At 45.2% G+C, this 18,091-nt stretch overlaps 1 protein-coding gene across 3 annotated transcripts in view; it reads left to right on the forward strand.

The window, feature by feature from the left end:
• Positions 1-18,091, forward strand: part of LOC129865831 (equilibrative nucleoside transporter 2-like) — a 36,500-nt gene continuing 18,409 nt past the window's right edge. For 2 of the 3 annotated variants that reach the window (XM_055938856.1, XM_055938855.1), the window contains exon 1: positions 1-417. The gene's annotated coding sequence lies outside the window, so the exon portion shown is untranslated. The remainder of the gene's footprint in view (positions 418-18,091) is intronic. The other variant, XM_055938854.1, reaches the window with a different exon arrangement.

Genomic DNA, 18,091 nt, shown 5'->3' on the forward strand with positions numbered 1-18,091 from the left:
CATATATTTTTGTAAAGAGCCAAAAGAGCCGAGCCGAACGACCATCACCACCTTCTATTGGCGATGTCCGAAAAACTAGTAGTGCGCTATGATGACATATGGGGAAGGGCATCCGAGCAGTGAGCAATGTTGTATTTGGTTGTATGTGTAACTTCTTATTTATACCTCAGTGTGTGTAACGCCGAGTAGGGGAGATGATGAAGATTAGCCTACGTGCTATGTAAAATTGTTACAGCAGCACAGCCATTCGTAACTATTTGGCTCTCGCGGTTTTTGGAGCGAAAGGCTGCATTTATCGTGTTACATTTGATCCTACATGTTATCGCTTTAGTATTAGCAACAACTTCGTCTTTTTTTTGTTGCGTTGCAATAATGAAAACACAGTGATCTGACTGCCGCACTTCTCATCTCTACAAGGTTAGTAGACGTGACATGACTCTTCTTGCCTACACCACGATTTGACACGAAAGGCGGGAATTAATTGTTACATTGTTAAACTTAATTGTAGCAATGAATTGTTTTACAATATAATCATGTGAACGGGCAACAGTCCATACTTTTGGCAGGTTTTCTTTATTATTGGTCGTTAGGTGATGCGACACGACAACACCGCTCTTGTTCGCCTGGCTGCGCGGTTTCTGTGACGGATAAATGGGCCTCTGCTCCCTTATAATATTGCTAGAATAACGTCGCTTGCTACAACGGTCAAATGGGTTGTTTAGTGAAATTAGATGATTGGAAATGTGCGGACGGGAATTTTTTCTTCTCAAAATCACATTCCCAACGTCTTTAGGCTGAGCACTTCCTCAAAATTCATATGTCAACGGAGGCAGGTTGTAATTCACACATGGCTAATTCTTATATTACAGCCTGCCTCCGTTGGCATATGAATTTTGAGTAAGTAACTTAACAACCCATTTGACCATCACTGACAGAGAGGCTGCTGCCTATATACAGACTCGAAATCATTGGCCACTTTAATAAATGGATCACTTGTCACTTTAATAATGCCACTTTAATAGTGTTTACATATCTTTCATTACTCATCTCATATGTATAGATTGTATAGAATACAGTATATGTCATTTTGCCTATGCCGCTCGTATATCGTTCATCCATGCATTTATATGTACATATTCATATCCCACCCCTTTACTTAAATGTGTGTGTATTAGGTAGTCGTTGTGGAATTGTTAGATTACTTGTTAGATATTACTGCACTGTCGGAACTAGAAGCACAAGCATTTCGCTACACTTGCATTAACATCTGCTAAACATGTGTATGTGACCAATACAATACAATTTGATTTGATATATATTTATAATTTATGCTTGCTCTGGCAATGGGGTCCAGAGCTACTGAGAGTGTGGCACAATAGCGGAGTCTGGAAGCCAAATCTAGCTCCATCCATCCCCATGCGCCTCCCAAATGTAACAATGGCCTTCCATTTGACTGTCTCCCCATCTCATTTCATTACTGTCTGAATAAAATGTCAAACTACCTAAAATATATATATACATCTTTCAAAAGATATTAGCATACTTTCAATTTCATCCCTCAAAAAAGTTGTCAAATTTTGAGTGCTCATTTAATGTTCAAAGCATCTGACCTGTGTTTTTATTTTATTTTCCAACCTGGACATAGCCCTAAACCATGTCAAAATATGTAGAATAGCAGGAAATTAGCTTTAAAATATTAAATGTCCTCCCTTCTAGGGTTTGTGCCAGTGGGCAAGGAAATTCACACAGCAAAAGTTGGCAGCCCTGAAAATGCATGTGTTGATGAATTGCAGGTGGCCAGTCCACCTGCATTGTGTGTGTGCGCGTTGCGAAATAAATGTACACGTTATTCAATTGTTTCACCCAAACTGCTTGCGCGTGCCAAGGGCGTCTGCGTAGCCAGGTGCTAAAATATAACTTGGTTATATTTGGTTACCCCTTGGTTACCTCTCCCAAGCTACTCATTGGTTTTTAAAAGCATGTACACAGGTGGGTGATTTAAAGATGAACTAGGTGTCCAGTGGGTGGCGGTAATGCACCTTAAAGTTGTTTGCCAACCGCCATATAAAATCCACAGAAGAAGAAGACACGAAGGAGAGATTTATCAAAGAGAACAAGCAAAGCTAACCTAGGCTTCCTCTTTTTATCTGAGGATTAATTGTCGGAGTAGAGAACACATGATTTTGTATGACTCAACATGGGTCAGAATTCAACAAAGATCCAGTTGGTAGAGCATGGTACTTGCAACGCAAGGGTTGTGGGTTCGATTCCCACTGGGGACGTGTACGAAAAAAATATGAAACTGTAAGTCGCTCTGGATAAGAGCGTCTGTTAAATAACTAAAATGTAAAGAGAAAAAAAAAGGAGCATATGAATTTCAGGTAAAATAACAACCCAATGTTTATTTTCCAGGACAAATTAGCTAGCCACAGCAAGCTAGCTAAATGTCCATGAATGTTTCATGTGTGTTTTGACCTATCCCCAAATTAATATAGTTGGTTCACAGTTGATTTAGATATTGTAACCTGTGTGTCATGAACATGTCTGGTGGAGATAGACAAAATCAACATGCACAGGATGGTGCACGCGCGGAGCCGGTCTGATCAGCATGTTACACCTCGTTATTGAGCAAAATGGTATGCAGCAGCATCATATGTATGCAACAAAAGTTCAACATTCACCTTCTGCAATCATTTCTGTCAAGCCGTCTACACATACAATTTGATGCATACGTTCGATTAAATCGAAAGTATGCACAATACAGAACGCACTGCAACTGCTTCTGTAACGCAATGCTGCAAGGCAAACACAGCTTTCCATTGGAAATTAATGTACAGTACCAGTCAAAAGTTTGGACACCTACTCATTCAAGGGTTTTTCTTTATTCTTACTATTTTCTACATTGTAGAATAATAGTGAAGACATCAAAACTATGAAATAATACATATGGAATCATGTTGTAACCAAAAAAGTGTTAAACAAATCCAAATATATTTTATATTTGAGATTCTTCAAAGTTGCCAACCTTTGCCTTGATGACAGCTTTGCACACTCTTGGCATTCTCTCAACCAGCTTCACCTGGATTGCTTCCAACAGTCTTGAAGGAGTTCCCACATATGCTAAGCAGTTGTTGGCTGCTTTTCCTTCACTTTGCGGTCCAACTCATCCCAAACCATCTCAATTGTGGGTTGAGGTCGGGTGATTATGTAGGCCAGGTCATCTGATGCAGCCCTCCATCACTCTCCTTCTTGGTCAGATAGCCTTACACAGCTTGGAGGTGTGTTGGGTCATTATCCTGTTGAAAAACACCCCACACCAACACACCTCAATGCTTCACGGTGGGAACCACACATGCAGAGATCATCCGTTCACCTACTCTGTTTCTCACAAAGACACAGCGGTTGGAACCAAAAATCTCACATTTGGACTCATCAGACCAAAGGACAGATTTTCACCGGTCAATGTCCATTGCACATGTTTCTTGGCCCAAGCAAGTCTCTTCTTCTTATTGGTGTCCTTTAGTAGTGGTTTCTTTGCAGCAATTCGACCATGAAGGCCTGATTCATGCAGTCTCCTCTGAATAGTTACTTGAACTCTGTGAAGCATTTATTTGGGCTGCAATTTCTGAGGCTGGTAACTCTAATGAACTTATCTTCTGCAGCAGAGGTAACTCTGGGTCTTCCTTTCCTGTGGCGGTCCTCATGAGAACCAGTTTCATCATAGCGCTTGATGGTTTTTGCGACTGCACTTGAAGAAACTTTCAGAGTTCTTGACATTTTGACTGACCTTCATGACTTAAAGTAATGGTGGACAGTTGTTTCTCTTTGCTTATTTAAGCTGTTCTTGCCATAATATGGACTTGATCTTTTACGAAATAGGGCTATCTTCTGTATACCACCCCTAACTTGTCACAACACAACTGCTCAAAAGCATTAAGAAAGAAAGAAATTCCACAAATGAACTTTTAGAATGTTAATTAACCTGTTAATTTTTTTTATTTTAATTATTATTATTTAAAAAAAAATGTATTCCCTTTTCTCCCCAATTTTCATGGTATCCAATCGCTAGTAATTACTATCTTGTCTCATCGCTACAACTCCCGTACGGGCTCGGGAGAGACGAAGGTCGAAAGCCATGCGTCCTCCGAAGCACAACCCAACCAAGCCGCACTGCTTCTTAACACAGCGTGCCTCCAACCCGGAAGCCAGCCGCACCAATGTGTCGGAGGAAACACTGTGCACCCGCCTTCGGTTAGCGCGCACTGCGCTTGGCCCGCCACAGGAGTCGCTGGAGCGCGATGAGACAAGGATATCCCTACCGGCCAAACCCTCCCTAACCCGGACGACGCTAGGCCAATTGTGCGTCACCCCACGGACCTCCCGGTCGCGGCCGGCTTCGACAGAGCCTGGGCGCGAACCCAGAGACTCTGGTGGTGCAGTGCTTTAGACCACTGCGCCACCCGGGAGGCCCAATTAACCTGTTAATTGAATTGCATTCCAGGTGACTACCTCATGAAGCTGGTTGATAGAATGCCAAGAGTGTGCAAAGCTGTTATCAAGGCAAGGCTGTTAGCTGATCCATCGGCCAGTTTCTTGGACCACTATACCCATTTTGCCAATTGGACTTGGACCCCTCTGCTACTTGAAACACTACTAATTCCACGACTGGTCTACCGACGTCACCGCACGAGGAGGCAAAAACAGACTTTCCCCCACGCGACGTCCCTCTAAGGCCATTCTGCTAACTTGCTAGCCCCGGCCTGCTAACTGCTAGCTTGGTAGCCCCGGCCTGCTAACGATCTGAATCGCCATGTCCCCAGCCAGCCCAACCACTCACTGTACCCATACGATTCACTTGGCTGCGCATGCCTCTCCCTAATATCAATATGCCTTGTCCATTACTGTCCTGGTTAGTGATTACTGTCTTATTTCACTGTAGAGCCTCTAGCCCTGCTCAATATGCCTTAAACAACCATGTTGTTCCAAATCAAATCAAATGTTATTTGTCACACACATGGTTAGCAGATGTTAATGCGAGTGTAGCGAAATGCTTGTGCTTCTAGTTCCGACAATGCAGTAATAACCAACGAGTAATCTAACCTAACAATTCCACAACAACTACCTTATACACACACAAGTGTAAAGAGATAAAGAATATGTACATAAAGATATATGAATGAGTGATGGAACAAAGTGGCTAGTGATACATGTATTACATAAAGATGGCAAGATGCAGTAGATGATATAGAGTACAGTATATCATATACATATGAGATGAGTAATGTAGGGTATGTAAACATTATATTAAGTGGCATTGTTTAAAGTGGCTAGATAAATTTCCATCAATTCCCATTATTAATAAAGTGGCTGGAGTTGAGTCAGTATGTTGGCAGCAGCCACTAAATGTTAGTGGTGGCTGTTTAACAGTCTTATGGCCTTGAGATAGAAGCTGTTTTTCAGTCTCTCGGTCCCTGCTTTGATGCACCTGTACTGACCTCGCCTTCTGGATGATAGCGGGGTGAACAGGCAGTGGCTCGGGTGGTTGTTGTCCTTGATGATCTTTATGGCCTTCCTGTGACATCGGGTGGTATAGGTGTCCTGGAGGGCAGGTAGTTTGCCCCCGGTGATGCGTTGTGCAGACCTCACTACCCTCTGGAGAGCCTTACGGTTGTGGGCAGAGCAGTTGCCGTACCAGGCGGTGATACAGACCGACAGGATGCTCTCGATTACTTTCCACCTCCCACATATGTGATGACATCACCTGGTTTAAACATCTCTAGAGACTATATCTCTCTCATCATTACTCAATGCCTAGGTTTACCTCCAATGTACTCTCTTCCTACCATTCCTTTGTCTGTACATTATGCCTTGAATCTATGCTATCGTGCCCAGAAACCTGCTCCTTTTACTCTCTGTTCCGAACGTTCTAGACAGCCAGTTCTTATAGCCTTTAGCCGTACCCTTATCCTACTTCTCCTCTGTTCCTCTGGTGATGTAGAGGTTAATCCAGGACCTGCAGTGCCTAGCTCCACTCCTACTCCCCAGGTGCTCTCATTTGTTGACTTTTGTAACCATAAAAGCCTTGGTTTCATGCATGTTACCATTAGAAGTAGAGGTCGACCGATTATGATTTTTGAACGCCGATACCGATTATTGGAGGACAAAAAAAAGCCGATACCGATTTATTACAAAAACATGTTTTTTTTAAATATATAGTATATATCATACACACACACACACACACACACACACACACACACACACACACACATTTTTGTAATAATGACAACTGCAACAATACTGAATGAACAATGAACACTTTTATTTTAACTTAATATAATACATAAATACACACACACACACACAGCTCTGAAGTGACAATGATACTGAAGAGTCTGCTTAGGAGACAAATACTCTCAACTGTTTGAATAAAAATAGAGTTTAAGTTACCTGTGATGAATGTTGAAAACAAAAACTGTCATTTCTATATGCAGGAAATCCTATTTTAATAATGGGCATGGTAAGAATTGACGACCAAAGTGCGAGTCATAATTCCCATGACACCTTCAAGCAAAATCTGAAAAGCGGTTCCTTCATTTATTCCATAGGATATTTTTTAGATTCACTTAAAATAAGGTCTGTGTTTCGTGTAGGCTTACACCACCGTGCCAATTTTATAACTGTGTAGATATCCATAGGACAAGGTAACTCTGATCAATATTGGCTAAATATAAGCGAAGATCATTTTTTTTGTAGAGTGGATTTATGAAAATATGGTGACAAACGTTACCTTATCCTAGTGAGATTTACACGGGTATCAAAACGTCAAGGCGGTTTAAGCCTGCACGAAACACAGACCTTATTTGAAGTAGATCAAGATATTCTCTATGGAAGACATGAACGGTAAAATAACGAAGGAACCCCTGTCAAGTTCAGCCGCAAGTTATTACAGGAATTATAACGCGTCGACTATTTCTCTCTAAACCATATACCTTTGACTAATCCGGAAACTATCACCTCGAAAACAAAACGTTTATTCCGTTCCGTATTTTATCTAACGGGTGGCATCCATGAGTCTAAATATTCCTGTTACATTGCACAACCTTCAATGTTGTCATAATTACGTAAAATTCTGGCAAATTAGTTTGCAAAGAGCCAGGCGGCCCAAACTGTTGCATATACCCTGACTCTGCGTGCAATGAACGCAAAAGAAATGACACAATTTCACCTGGTTAATATTGCCTGCTAACCTGGATTTCTTTTAGCTAAATATGCAGGTTTAAAAATATATACTTGAGGCCTCCCGGGTGGCGCAGTGGTCTAGGGCACTGCATCGCAGTGCTAACTGCGCCACCAGAGTCTCTGGGTTCGCGCCCAGGCTCTGTCGCAGCCGGCCGCGACCGGGAGGTCCGTGGGGCGACGCACAATTGGCATAGCGTCGTCCGGGGTAGGGAGGGTTTGGCCGGTAGGGATATCCTTGTCTCATCGCGCTCCAGCGACTCCTGTGGCGGGCCGGGCGCAGTGCGCGCCAGCCAAGGGGGCCAGGTACACGGTGTTTCCTCCGACACATTGGTGCGGCTGGCTTCCGGGTTGGAGGCGCGCTGTGTTAAGAAGCAGTACGGCTGGTTGGGTTGTGCTTCGGAGGACGCATGGCTTTCGACCTTCGTCTCTCCCGAGCCCGTACGGGAGTTGTAGCAATGAGACAAGGTAGTAATTACTAGCGATTGGACACCACGAAAATTGGGGAGAAAATGGGATAAAAAAAAAAAAAAATATATATATATATATATATATATATATATATAAATATATACTTGTGTATTGATTTTAAGAAAGGCATTGATGTTTATGGTTAAGTACATATTGGAGCAATGACAGTCATTGATTGATTGTTTTTTATAAGATAAGTTTAATCCTAGCTAGCAATTTACCTTAGCTTACTACATTCGCGGCACAGGCAGGCTCCTCGTGGAGTGCAATGTAATCAGTGTTAGAGCATTGGACTAGTTAACTGTAAGGTTGCAAGATTGGATCCCCGTGCTGACAATGTTAAAAATCCGAGGCAGAACGTTCCTAGGCCGTCATTGAAAATAAGAATGTGTTCTTAACTGACTTGCCTAGTTAAATAAAGATTAAATAAAGGTGTCAAACGACCACCCCTCATCACGGTCAAACGCTCCCTGAAACACTTCAGCGAACAGGCCTTTCTAATCGACCTGGCCGGGGTATCCTGGAACGACATTGACCTCATCCCGTCAGTAGAGGATGCCTGGTTATTCTTTAAAAGTGCCTTCCTCACCATCCTAAATAAGCATGGCCCAATTCAAAAAATGTAGAACCAGGAATAGATATAGCCCTTGGTTCACTCCAGACCTGTCTGCCCTTGATCAGCACAAAAAACATAATGTGGCGTTCTGCATTATCATCAAATAGCCCCCTATGATATGCAACTTTTCAGGGAATTTAGGAACCAATATACACCGGCAGTTAGGAAAGCTAAGGCTAGCTTTTTCAAACATAAATTTGCATCCTGTAGTACACTCAAAAAAGTTCTGGGACACTGTAAAGTCCATGGAGAATAAGAGCACCTCCTCCCAGCTGCCCACTGCACTGAGGCTAGGAAACACTGTCACTACCGATAAATCCACAATAATTGAGAATTTCAATAAGCATTTTCTACGGCTGGCCATGCTTTCCACCTGGCTACCCCTACCCCGGTCAACAGCCCTGCGCTCCCCACTGCAACTCGCCCAAACATCCTCCACTTCTCCTTCACCCAAATCCAGATAGCAAATGTTCTGAAAGAGCTGCAAAATCTGGATCCCTACAAATCAGCCTGGCTAGACAATCTGGACCCTCTCTTTCTAAAATGATCTGCCGAAATTGTTGCAACCCCTATTACTAGCCTGTTCAACCTCTCTTTCGTATCGTCTGATATTCCCATAGATTGGAAAGCTGCCGCGGTCATCCCCCTCTTCAAAGGGGGAGACACTGTAGACCCAAACTGCTACAGACCTATATCTATTCTACCCTGCCTTTCTAAGGTCTTTGAAAGCCAAGTTAACAAACAGATTACCGACCATTTCGAATCTCACCGTTACTTTTCCGCTACGCAATCTGGTTTCAGAGCTGGTCATGGGTGCACCTCAGCCACGCTCAACAGCCTTGGTTTCTCAAATGATTGCCTCGCTTGGTTCACCAACTACTTCTCCGATAGAGTTCAGTATGTCAAATCAGAGAACCTGTTGTCCGGACCTCTGCCAGTGTCTATGGGGGTGCCACAGGGTTCAATTCTCGGGCCGACTCTCTTCTCTGTATACATCAATGATGTCGCTCTCGCTGCTGGTGATTCTCTGATCCACCTCTACGCAGATGACACCATTCTGTATACCTCTGGCCCTCCTTTGGACACTGTGTTAACTAATCTCCAGATGAGCTTCAATGCCATACAACTCTCCTTCCGCGGCCTCCAACTGCTCTTAAATGCAAGTAAAACTAAATGCATGCTCTTCAACTGTTCGCTGCCTGCACCTGCACGCCCGTCCAGCATCACTACTCTGGATGGTTCTGACTTAGAATATGTGGACAACTACAAATACCTAGGTGTCTGGTTAGACTGTAAACTCTCCTTCCAGACTCACATTAAACATCTCCAAACCAAAATTAAATCTAGAATCTGCTTTCTATTTCGCAACAAAGCACCGTTCACTCATGGTGCCAAACATACCTTTTGTAAAACTGACCATCCTACCGATCCTCGACTTCGGCGATGTCATTTACAAAATAGCCTCCAACACTCTACTCAACAAATTGGATGCAGTCTATCAAAGTGCCATCCGTTTTGTCACCAAAGCCCCATATACTACGTTTTGTCACCAAAGCCCCATATACTACCCACCACTGCGACCTGTATGCTCTCGTTGGCTGGCCCTCGCTTCATACTCGTCGCCAAACCCACTGGCTCCTGGTCATCTACAAGCCTCTGCTAGGTAAAGCCCCGCCTTATCTCAGCTCACTGGTCACCTTAGCAGCACCCACCCATAGCACGCGCTCCAGCAGGTATATCTCACTGGTCACCCCCAAAGCCAATTCTTCCTTTGGCCGCCTCTCCTTCCAGTTCTCTGCTGCCAATGACTGGAACGAACTGCAAAAATCCCTGAAGCTGGAGACTCTTACCTCCCTCACTAGCTTTAAGCACCAGCTGTCAGAGCAGCTCACAGATCACTGCACCTGTACATAGCTCATCTGTAAATAGCCCATCCAGTCTACCTCATCCCCATACTGTATTTATTTATTTATCTTGCTCCTTTGCTCCCCAGTATCTCTACTTGCACATTCATCTTCTGCACACCCTACTACTCCAGTGTTTAATTGCTATATTGTAATTTTTTCGCCACCATGGCCTATTTATTCCCTTAACTCTCTTATCCTACCTCATTTGCACATGCTGTATATAGATTTTTCTACTGTATTATTGATTGTATGTTTGTTTATTCCATGTGTAACTCTGTGTTGTATGTGTCAAACTGCTTTGCTTTATCTCGGCCAGGTCGCAGTTGCAAATGAGAACTTGTTCTCGACTAGCCTACCTGGTTAAATAAATAAAATTAAAAGGGTGGGTACTCTGAAGAATCTCAAATATAAAATATATTTGGATTTGTTTAACACTTTCTTTGGTTACTACATGATTCCATATGTGTTATTTCATAGTTTTGATGTTTTCACTATTATTCTACAATGTAGAAAATAGTAAGAATAAAGAAAAACCCTTGAATGAGTAGCTGTCCAAACTTTTTACTGGTACTGTACATTAATTTCCAATGGAAAGCTGCGTTTGCCTTGCAGCATTGCGTTACAGAAGCAGTTGCAGTGCGTTCTGTATGGTGCATACTTTCGATTTATCGAATGTATGCATCAAATTGTATGTGTAGACGGCTTGACAGAAATGATAGCAGAAGGTGAATGTTGAACTTTTGTTGCGTACATATGATGCTGCTGCGTACCATTTTGATTGGTACTGTACTTCCATTGTACCTAAACGCAATGACGCTGTCCGTGTGATCGAGGCGTTAGGCCATGCCCTCATGGTCGTCATTCAGCCAGTCAGCCTTTACAAATGGAATCTGTCACATCATCCGCCTTGACGGAGTGCTTGGTCACTCCTTCATGGAAATCATCACCAAGGACATGTAGGCTATCTTTCAATATTCATAATGTTGAATGGAAATTGCTGTAGGCCACCATGCGACATTGTTGCTTTCTAGACACCTCATGGCCAAGATTGACGCAATCGAGAATTACTCCTACTCCCTGATAGGTGATAAACTGCGTGGCCTTTATGCCACCTCTTCTTGGTGACCAGACAGGTTTAGTTTATACTGGTTTCTGCCAAATGATTTCGAACTGGAAATGTTCAGCACTGAAAATCTACAGTTCTACTGAGAAGGGCCCAAATTATTATTTTTGAGATCACAATTTTCCCCACAGATAGATTGTGGCTTCCATCAATGTAATTGTCTGCATAATTTCCAAATCCCCCATATAATTTTTAGGATATATGTATTCCCTTATTTGCCCCTAACCCTACCACCCCTCACCTAATTGGAGCAAACTAATCGACAACAGGCTTCTACATCCAGCTTATACATACTATATACATTTTACGGACACAGTATATTTTACAATAATTATCTTTTGTTTGTTTTTAGTCCCATCCTTCAGCTAGCCGCAACCTCCCATCTATTTGAACACCATCCAGTTTTGATGTCTATTTGCCATATATTTTTGAACTGTGCTGTGATGTTCCACAACAGTTCTAAACCTTTTCTATTCTCATAGTTTCTACAGATTGTAAATTAAAGTTAAACCTTTTTGCTAAGAGTATTATTGATCGATTGACTATGACTTTTTAAATCACCAAGCAGTGCTATTTGCAGAGTTCATTGAAAGGGTCGGACCAAGGCGCAGCGTGCCTAGAGTTCCACATTCTTTAATAGTGAAACTTACAACAAAGAATCTAACAAACGTGCAGTATTGCAGTGCACAAGGCAACTATACAAAAACAAGATCCCACAACACAAACGAGGAAAATGGCTACCTAAATATGATCCACAATCAGAGACAACGATAAATAGCTGTCTCTGATTGGGAACCATATCAGGCCAACATAGACATACAAAAGCCCTAGACATACAAAAACTAGCGGACCCACCCTAGTCACACCCTGACCTAACCAAAATATATAGAAAAACAGAGATATCTAAGGTCAGGGCGTGACAGTACCCCCCCTCCCCCCAAAGGTGCGGACTCCTGTCCTCAAACCTGAACCTATAGGGGAGGATCCGGGTGGGCATTTACCCTTAGTGGCGGCTCCGGTTCTGGACGCAGCGCTGGAAGCTCCGGACCGTGAGTCGTCTCTGGAGGCCCCGGACCGTGGATCGTCGGTGGAGGCTCCGGACCGTGGATCGTCGCCGGAGGAACCGGACCGTAGATCGTCGCAGGAGGCTCTGGACTGAGAACCCCTGCTGAAGGCTCTGGACCGCCGACCGTCGCTGGAGGCTCTGGACCGCCGACCATCGCTGGAGGCACAGGACCGTGGATAATCGCCGGAGGCTCTGAACTGGGAACCACCACTGGAGACTCTGGACTGCAGATCGTCGCCGGAGGCTCTGGACTGCAACTTGTCGCCGAAGACTCCGGACTGCGGATCGTCTTTGGAGACTCCGGACTGGGGACCGTCGCTGGAGGCTCCGGACTGGGGACCGTCGCTGGAGGCTCCGGACGGGGGACCGTCTCAGGAGGTTCCGGACGGTAGACCGTCTCAGGAGGTTCCGGACGGTAGACCGTCTCAGGAGGTTCCGGACGGTAGACCGTCTCAGGAGGTTCCGGACGGTAGACCGTCTCAGGAGGTTCCGGACGGTAGACCGTCTCAGGAGGTTCCGGACGGTAGACCGTCTCAGGAGGTTCCGGACGGTAGACCGTCTCAGGAGGTTCCGGACGGTAGACCGTCTCAGGAGGTTACGGACCGTAGACCGTCTCAGGAAGTTCTGGACTGGGAACTGTCGCCGGAAGCTCTGGACTGGGAACTGTCGCCGGAAGCTCTGGACTGGGAACTGTCGCCGGAAGCTCTGGACTGTGGAGACGCACTGGAGGCCTGATGCGTTGGACCGGTACAGGTGGCACCGGGCTGATTACACGCACCTCAGGGCGAGTGCAGAGAGGAGGCACAGGACGTACTGGACTGTGGAGAAGCACTGGAGACCTGATGCGTGGGACCGGTACAGGTGGAACCGGGCTGATGACATGCACCTCAGGGCGAGTGCGGAGAGGAGGAACAGGACATACTGGACTGTGGATGCGTACTGGAGACCTGATGCGTGGGACCGGTACAGGTAGCACCGGGCTGATAACACGCAACTCAGGGCGAGTGCGGAGAGGAGGCACAGAACGTACTGGACTGTGGAGGCGTACTGGAGGTCTAGAGCGCAGAGCTGGCACCACCCTTCCTGACTGGATGCTCACTCCAGCTCGGCAAGTGCGGGAAGCTAGCACAGGACGCACTGGGCTATTAATGCTCACTGGAGACCTTATGCGTGGGACCGGTACAGGTGACACCGGGCTGATGACACGCACCTCAGCACGCCCACTCTGCAGCGCTCTCAATGCTAGCACCTCTCTCTGGAATCTTGCGCCGAGCTCCTCATCCGACTCCCTGACTGGCTCTGGTTCGCTCCTCGGCTCTGCCGACTGCTCCATGTGCCTCCCCCCAAAAAATTATTGGGGTTGCCTCTCGTGCTTGCTCCGTTGAGCTATCTCCTCATATCGTCGCCGTTCCGCTTTCGCTGCCTCTATCTCCTCCTTTGGTCGGCGATACTCCCTGGCCTGCGTCCAGGGTCCTTTTCCCTCCAGGATCTCCTCCCAAGTCCACTCCTCCTGTACACGCTGCTTGGTCCATTTTAGGTGGGATCTTCTGTCACGTTCATTGAAAGGACCAAGGCGCAGCGTGCGTAGAGTTCCACATTCTTTAATAGTGAAACTTACAACAAAGAATCTAACAAATGTGCAGTATTGCAGTGCACAAGGCAACTATACAAAAACAAGATCCCCCCCCAACACAAACGAGGAAAATGGCTACCTAAATATGATCCCCAATTAGAGACAATGATAAACAGCTGTCTCTGATTGGGAACCATATCAGGCCAACATAGATATACAAAACCCCCTAGACATACAAACCCCCTAGACATACAAAAAACCCTAGACATACAAAAAACCCTAGACATACAAAAACTAGCGTACCCACCGTAGTCACACCCTAACCTAACCGAAATATATAGAAAAACAGAGATATCTAAGGTCAGGGCGTGACAAAATGTTGCAATTCTTCAGCCATTTCTGAACCTGCGACCAAAAACAAGCTACATATGGACAGTACCAAAAAAAATGATCTAATGACTCTGCCTCCTCACAGCAAAATCTGCAGAGCTGGTATGGTTGTATCCCCCATATATATAACATTATATTGGTTGCAAGAATTTTGTATAATAATTTAAATAGAAAAATTCATATGTTTTGAATCCAGCTTCGTTTTGTGTATCAGTTCATAAACCATGTGCCATGGGCTCAAACTGGCTAGATTTACATCTAGGTTATTTTGATTGTCTCCCTGTATAGCCTAAATATATAGATACAGTATATATAAATATATATAATGAGCCATTTGAGTAAATTTATTAGAAAAATCTATCAATGGAGACGAATTGAGAAAATTCCACCTTTTTATCATGCTAGATATGAAAACAGAGACCGTTTGAACAGATGGAAGGCCTAATCTTTCTGTTTTTGTTATGACAGTAACAACTAGGCCAGTTGGTGCTCAGAGACACTGATATATTTGGTAGTGGAGCTGTGGTTTACTAGAAGCTGGAATGATAAGGTGTGGGGGGAGTAAATTGACATTTACACATTGCTATGACACATGAATGGCTTGGGAAAACTGAAAAATAACTCTTTGTAGTCCTGCTGTTCAAATGTCCGCAATAAAAATAATTTCAATTTGATGGAGGGCTGTTCTGTATAGAAAACATCCTGCTTCAAACCTGCTTAATCGTGGCTTTGAATAACTGGAATTAATGACATTTACCCTACTAATAGGCTACGGTCTGTGGTTGCTAGGCTGCCAGTGTGTCTTCTAGAGGCGTTGAAATGGTGCCTGGGGCTGCTTTAGGGCAGTGACAGAGCCTTTCGAGGAAATAGCCCAGGCTCACCTCTGCACACATATTATTTATTCAGGAGACAAAGGGTGTCCTGTTCATGGGGATCCTGAGCGCCCTGCTTCCCTCACCACAGAGCAGCAGCATATTTCCAACCCCACTCTGATGGCTCTGGGCTGCTACACCTCCACTCTATCTACCTACCTCCACTCCACCCACCTCCACTCCACCTGTATCCACCCACCTTCACTTCACCTCTATCCTCTATCTACCCACCTCCACTCCACCTCTATCCACCCACCCACCTTCACTTCACCTCTATCCTCTATCTACCCACCTCCACTCCACCTCTATCCACCCACCTCCACTCCACCTCTATCCTCCCACCTTCACTTCACCTCTATCCTCTATCCACCCACCTCCACTCCACCCACCTCCACTCCACCTGTATCCACCCACCTTCACTTCACCTCTATCCTCTATCTACCCACCTCCACTCCACCTCTATCCACCCACCCACCTTCACTTCACCTCTATCCTCTATCTACCCACCTCCACTCCACCTCTATCCACCCACCTCCACTCCACCTCTATCCACCCACCTTCACTTCACCTCTATCCTCTATCTACCCACCTCCACTCCACCTCTATCCACCCACCCACCTTCACTTCACCTCTATCCTCTATCTACCCACCTCCACTCCACCTCTATCCACCCATCTCCACTCCACCTCTATCCACCCACCTTCACTTCACCTCTATCCTCTATCCACCCATCTCCACTCCACCTCTATCCACCCACCTTCACTTCACCTCTATCCACTATCCTCTATCCTGTCTCCCCAGATGTAGTATCCGGCCTCCCCAGATTTAGCATCCGGCCTCCCCAGATTTAGTATCCTGCCTCCCCAGATTTAGAATCTGGCCTCCCTAGATTTAGTATCCGGCCTCCCCAGATTTAGCATCCGGCCTCCCCAGATTTAGTATCCTGCCTCCACAGATTTAGAATCTGGCCTCCCTAGATTTAGTATCCGGCCTCCCCAGATTTAGTATCCGGCCTCCCCAGATTTAGTATCCGGCCTCCCCAGATTTAGTATCCTGCCTCCCCAGATTTAGAATCCGGCCTCCCCAGATTTAGCATCCGGCCTCCCCAGATTTAGTATCCGGCCTCCCCAGATTTAGTATCCGGCCTCCCCAGATTTAGCATCCGGCCTCCCCAGATTTAGCATCCGGCCTCCCCAGATTTAGTATCCGGCCTCCCCAGATTTAGCATCCGGCCTCCCCAGATTTAGTATCCGGCCTCCCCAGATTTAGCATCCGGCCTCCCCAGATTTAGCATCCTGTCTCCCCAGATGTAGTATCCGGCCTCCCCAGATTTAGTATCCGGCCTCCCCAGATTTAGTATCCTGTCTCCCCAGATTTCTTTCTCAGTTTTTTACTTAATGATTTTGGTCACTTTTCTGATATGTTTCTGTGGCATTGTATATGAAAGGTAAAACAAATCTAATGGCATTTCCCAAACGGTCCATTTTCAACAAAGAAAGGACTCATTTGGTCATGGCAAAATGCTCTGCATTTGAAGGGAAATGGAGGGTTGGAAAAGCTAATGAAAATCAGGAAAGATGAGTGGAGTTGATGATTAGTAGACCATTGTTATGTTTTACTGTTCAAGTGTTGGACAAAGCGTTTTTCCTATCACCCTTTCAAGTCAAAGTCTCATCATATATCCAAAAGTCCATAATTGTTTTTATAGAACACATATTGTAACAGATTATATTTAGCTTTTAAACCTCAAAGTACCAATTCATCTTCTTACACATTATTTGCATAGCTAAGTCATAATACTAATCCCTGACATCACTTTGCAAGCTGAACACCTTCTTCGCCCGCTTTGAGGATAATACAGTGCCACCGACACTGCCCGCTCCCAAGGACTGTGGGCTTTCGTTCTCCGTGGCCGACGAGAGTAAGACATTTATGCGTGTTAACCCTCGCAAGGCTGCCGGCCCAGACGGTATCCCTAGCCATGTCCTCAGGGCATGCGCAGGCCAGCTGGCTGGTGTGTTTACGGACATATTCAATCTCTCCCTATCCCAGTCTGTTGTCCCCACTTGCTTCAAGATGTCCACCATTGTTCCTGTTCCCAAGAAAGCAAAGGTAACTGAACTAAATGACTATCGCCACATAGTACTCACTTCTGTCATCATGTGCTTTGAGATGCTAGTTGAGGATCATATCACCTCATATACCCTATACCCACCTCAATTTGGATACCGCCCCAATAGATCCACAGACAATGCAATCGCACTGCACGCTGCCCTATCCCATCTGGACTAGAGGAATACCTATGTAAGAATGCTGTTCATTGACTATAGCTCAGCCTTCAACACCATAGTACCCTCCAAGCTCATCATTAAGGTCGGGGCCCTGGGTCTGAACCCCGCCCTGTGCAACTGGGTCCTGGAGTTCCTGACGGGCTGCCCCCCTCAGGAGGTGAAGGTAGGAAACAACACCTCCACTTCGCTGATCCTCAACACTGGGCCCCCACAAGGGTGCGTGCTCAGCCCCCTCCTGTACTGTCACGTTCCTGACCTTATTTTCCTTTGTTTAACTTTGTTTAGTTGGTCAGGACATGAGCTGGGTGGGTAGTCTATGTTATGTGTTTCTATGTGGGGTTAAATGTGTTGCCTGATATGGTTCTCAATTAGAGGCAGGTGTTTGACGTTTCCTCTGATTGAGAACCATATTAAGGTAGGCTGTTCTCACTGTTTGTTTGTGGGTGATTGTTCCTGTGTCTGTGTCTGTATGCACCACACGGGACTGTTTCGTGTTTTCGTTCGTTTGTGTAGTCTGTACCTGTTCGTGCGTTCTTCGTGTAT

This window comes from Salvelinus fontinalis, chromosome 11, assembly GCF_029448725.1.
Source record: "Salvelinus fontinalis isolate EN_2023a chromosome 11, ASM2944872v1, whole genome shotgun sequence".
NCBI lineage: Eukaryota > Metazoa > Chordata > Actinopteri > Salmoniformes > Salmonidae > Salvelinus > Salvelinus fontinalis.